Source organism: Meles meles, chromosome 16, assembly GCF_922984935.1.
Source record: "Meles meles chromosome 16, mMelMel3.1 paternal haplotype, whole genome shotgun sequence".
NCBI classification, from domain to species: domain Eukaryota; kingdom Metazoa; phylum Chordata; class Mammalia; order Carnivora; family Mustelidae; genus Meles; species Meles meles.
In genome coordinates, this window is record NC_060081.1 from 74,851,634 (window position 1) to 74,856,588 (window position 4,955).

Here is a 4,955-nt window from a genome sequence, read left to right on the forward strand (position 1 = left end):
GTGTTAAAGCCCCTGCCTTCGGCTCAGGTCATGGTCCCAGGGTCGTGGGATCGAGCCCCGCATTGGGCTCTCTGCTCAGTGGGGAGCCTGCTTCCTCCTCTCTCTCTGCCTGCCTCTCTGCCTACTTGTGATCTCTGCCTGTCAAACAAATTAAAAAAAAAAAAAGGAAACCATGTGACACTGTTCTTCCTCCTGAAAGCCTCCCACTGGCTTCCCATCGTAGTGAAGACAGACCCAGGCTGTGAGGAAGCTTCTGGAGCCAAACAGGTAAGCCCCCGCCACTCCCCTTCATTCCTTCCCTTCTCCCTTGCGCTCACTCTGTCCCAGCCACCCTGGCCTTCTTTCTGTTCCTCAAACTCTCTAAGCCCATTCCTTCCTGGGATCCCCCATCGTGGGTCTTAGCGCTCACGTCATCTCCTCACAAAGGCCACCCCTGCTCCCCTATGACTAGGAGCAACTCACCACCATTGCCTTCCCTACATGGCACCCGTTGCTCTTTAAGACATCACGTTATCCCTTGGCTTGGTTGTGCCTTGGTCTCTCCCTCACCAGGACAAGGGGGCAAGGACTGTGTCTGTCTTGTCGACCTCCCTACTCAGATGTGTGGAAACACATTCAGACATTCCATGTCAAAACTTGGTTCCCGAACTTCCCGCTGCCCAGCACCCCGCTGCCCCCCAGGCTGCTTTGTTCAAGTCTCCCCACTCTGCTCAGGGAGACTCCAGTCCTTGGGTCGCTCAGGCCCAAACTGCTGCAGTCGCTCCCGGCTCCCCCTTTCTCCCTCACATTCCCGATTAAAGCCATCGGCATCTCCTGGTGGCTGTGCCCTTGAGGAGACTGAAGTGACTCATCGCCATGTCCTTTCTCTGCCGGGGTCCAGCCAGCGTCCCCCGACATGTCCCTGTGCTGTTTTCCATTTAGTCTCCAGAGCGGGATTATTTGAAAATAACCCTAAATGCCACACACCCCTCTTTCCTGAGCTCTCCAGGGACTCCCCAGCTCAGAGCCAATCTCAAACCCTCCCCTCCTCCCCCGGGGCCCCCTCCCCCACCCACTGCTCTTCACCTCGGTGCGCCACTTCGGCCACACCAGCCACCGACGTGCCCCTCTAGGTTCCCCGCACCTGCCATTCTCTTTCCGGAATGATCTCCCTCTCCCAGATGCCCCACGCTGTGTTCCCTCTCTGCTCAGGGAGGCCTTCCCAACATCTCGCTCTAAAATTCTGTACCCTCCGCCCCCGCCCCTACCCTCTGGCCCAGCTCTCCCTATCCCTCCTCCCTACTCATTCTCAAAAGCACTAAGGTCTCCTCTAGGTACGTATTCACTGATGACCCCCTCCCACTACAGTACAAGTTCTGTGAGGGTGGGGCTTCCCCCCCTTTTTGTCATGGCTGTGTCCTCGCTGCCCCTGTCAGCGTCTGGTAGATTGTCAACACGTATAGATTCTTAATTAATTAATAACTAATTGAACGAATGAATGTGATCATCATTGGATAGCCTGTGCTAAGGACTGAAGTCCTTGTTGGGTGAATGCTCATTAATAGAAATTTACCAAAGCCATTAAATGAAAAAAGATAGCGTTGCCATTGTGGGTCTGGAACCAATCTACCCTGTTCTCCAGATATGAACAGACAAGACCTCTGCCCCCGGGAACTGTGGTCTACTTGGGGAAAGCCGCTGATCTAACAATCACAGAAACATCTCATCACAAACTGGTGCTGGAGGGAAGGAAATGGAGACAACACTCTGAGAGCGTAGTTCCATTACAGAGAACTGGGAAGGCTTCTCAGAGACTGTGACATTTGAACTGACCTAAGAAGGTTGAGGTGTACGGGGAAAGGGGGGGACAGGGGTGTTGGGGCAAACATTAGCAACAGAAAAAACTTCAGTGCAAAGGCCTTGAGCCCCTGAGTGTGAATTAATTATTTCCATCTTCCTGTTTCCAAGATCCTAGAGAGCCTGAGTATTTGGTTTCTGATATTTACTATTACATTCCTAGTTAACTGCCGATCGAATATGGATGATGATTTTGATTCTTTTCCTCATGGAGATGGGAAACACCTCCAAATTCAGGATCCTCATGAAATCTCGGAGACCTTAGAATTTACGCAGTTTGTGGTTGGATTTTTACATCAACCTTGTTTTCTTCTCTTTCTAATCCTTTGACACTGGCTGGTCACTTAAAATTTAGAACTGACCCTGGGTTGCGGATGGTTTCCTGGAAGACAGCTGGTTGAACGTCCCCCCATGTCTCTCTGAAATAAACATCCTCTTTGGAGAAAGGCTTTCTCTAGTGCCTTCCTGTTCAGCATCTTTTTTGCAATTTGCATTCCTGTTTTGTACAACTTCTCAGAAGAAATCTTGAAGAATAATCATTAAAATAACAGCCAAAGGTTAATATGTACTTCACCGCGTGGCCAGTCCTGGGAGTTAGGTGCTATTATTCCCCTATCGTCACAGATGAGGACCCGAGGCTTAGGATGTTAGGTAATGTGACCCACATCAGTCAATAACAAACAAATGCAGAGCTGGGTTTTACATCCAGGACGGACTGACTCAAGAGCCCGTGCTCGTAATCAGCGAGCCACAGGGACTCCTTGACCCTAAATTTCAAAGTCTCCTCTTAACCTCAATTTCTCCAAGGCACTGAACACAAAGTTCCCATTCCTGCAGCCCATGTGTTGGCGGTCGTGATGGTATTTTCTCTTGCAAAGGCAACCAACGCTGGCTGACTTGTACTGAAAAAAATTTAATGGGCTGGTGTTGAGAAACCCACGGAGGCGGGATTGAGAACTAAGAACGAAGAGAGAGAAGCAGAGAGAGAGGGAGAGAGAGAGAGCTAAAGCAGTCCCTGTGTCTAAGGAGCAAAACTTCTCAAGGACTCGCTCTTCTGGAAGGGAGGGGGGGGTCGTTGCTGCAATGTGTTTTCTGCTCCCTGGGAAGACTCACCATTCTCGCGTCTAGAGTTGGATGATTAGTCTTGACCATGGACTCATCTCTTGGCCAGGGGAGGGCAGGGTGCCTGACTGACAGTTCCATTGCAGTGGCTCACAGCAAAGCAGCTAATCCCCCAAAGGAAAACGAGGCTGTTACAATGGAAGGAATGGAAAACGGATGTCAGGCTCTTCAAAAGCCACTGATACTTCTTCTAGCTTCTTCTTCTTCAGTCTCCTGGGGAAAGGCTGGAAGCGAGAACTCCATTTGCTTTGGCCTTTCGCTCCACCTTCAATGGCTCATCCTTCCTTAAAGGTGCATAGCCAAGTGCCAGGCACATAGTAGGTGCTTAGCAGGTAAACATGGGACACATAAATGGAAAAGAGAAAGCACGTTCCCAGTGCTGAATTATTACTCCCACTTATAAACCAGACATTATACCTCACTCAAAGAAGCCTCCCTGTGTTGGGCTCTTTGAGGGGGTCCCAAAGACGGCACCTTCTCTGTCGGAGTTTTTAACCAACTGAGAAACAAGACAAAAGCATAAGCAAGTTGTCTTAGTCCATTGGGGCCGCTGTAACAAAAATCCCGTAGACTGGGTGGTGTATAAATCACGGAAATTTCCTTCTCTTGGTCTGGAGATGGGCGGTGGGAGACGAGATGCCTGTCCCATCAGGAGAGGGTCTCTCCCAGCTCGTTGACTTCTCAGAGTGTCTTTGCCTTACAGGAGGGCAAGGGAGGTCTCTGGGTCTCTTTTTTCTTTTCTTTTCTTTTGAAGATTTTATTTATCTCTTGAAAGAGAGCACGTGCACATGCACACAGGGGAGGGGCAGAGGGAGCAGCCGGCTCTTCGCGGAGCAGAGATCCCCATGCAGGACTCGATCCCAGGACTGTGGGATCATGGCCAGAGCCGAAGGCAGACGCTCAACCGACTAAACCACCCAGGCGTCCCTCTGGGTGTCTTTCATGAGGACATTAATTCCATTCATGGGGAGTCCATCTTTGGGGCGTCATTCCTTCCCAAAGGCCTCACCTCCTAATACAACAAAATGGGGACTGGGTTTCAACATATGATTGGGGAGGATATAGTCGATAGCACAGATGGGAACCAAAATGTCACCTTTTATGGTTAATAGGTCCTGCTGTCTCTAGGCCAGAGGCTTCCCAACGCTGACCCCAGGACAAATGGGTCCCTCCAATTCCAGCGCTGGAGAATGTGAGCTTCAAGGACAACCCCCTCCTCCATAAGGACACAGGAGCAGAGGACAGCTCTCTTCTTCTCCAATTCTCCTGCCAGATAAATCACGCAGCCTCCCCTGGAGTGGAGACTTAAAGGGCAGAGAAAGTCCAGAGGTTTCGGGAGCTGAGTGCCCCCCTCATGGAGACATCACATCAAAACACCTGGTTTGGAAAAACAGAACATTTTGTCAAAAGACTGTGCAAGTTCTCTTAAAATAGAAATGTCACAAGCCCCCAAGAGGTCATAATTACTATTATCATCGACTTGGTGACAGCCCAAGGCCAGTTGCCTGATGCCGGGACCAAGCTGACTGCCAGGCCAGGGAAACAGTGGCCCAACAGTGGAGTCCAACACTCCTGAGGTCGAACTTCTGCTCTGCCTCTTAGTAGCTGTGGAAACCGAGGCTCGTCATGCCTCTGGACCCTGTTTCTGCACCTATAAAACAAGGATGATCATAGATTCCATTGCATAGGTTTGTTGGTACAGATCCCTTGTGATAATGCATTTTGAATATACAGACTTGTATCTTGCATATAGTAAGCTCTGAATAAACGTTATCTAATGCTGTTCTTACTGTGACTTTTGTCATTGGCAGTGATGGTTAGGGCCCTTGTGCTGCAGTGAGGTACAGATCTCTTTCTCTCTTCCTCCAGGTTGTCTGTTTGCTCATGTGCAGTAGAAAGGGCCCTGGGAGAGAAGTCTAGAGGCCCAAGTTCAAATCCAGGTTCTGGTACTTTCTAGCTGCATGATAATTGTCAAAGTAATGAAACTTTTCTGAATC

At 49.8% G+C, this 4,955-nt stretch overlaps 1 long non-coding RNA gene across 1 annotated transcript; it reads left to right on the forward strand.

Moving 5' to 3' along the window:
• Positions 1 to 216: 216 nt before the first annotated feature.
• On the forward strand, positions 217 to 4,743 carry LOC123927028. Its single transcript, XR_006815350.1, has 2 exons — positions 217 to 267; positions 4,071 to 4,743. It is a non-coding gene; the product is annotated as an uncharacterized LOC123927028 (long non-coding RNA).
• The last annotated feature ends 212 nt before the right edge of the window (positions 4,744 to 4,955 follow it).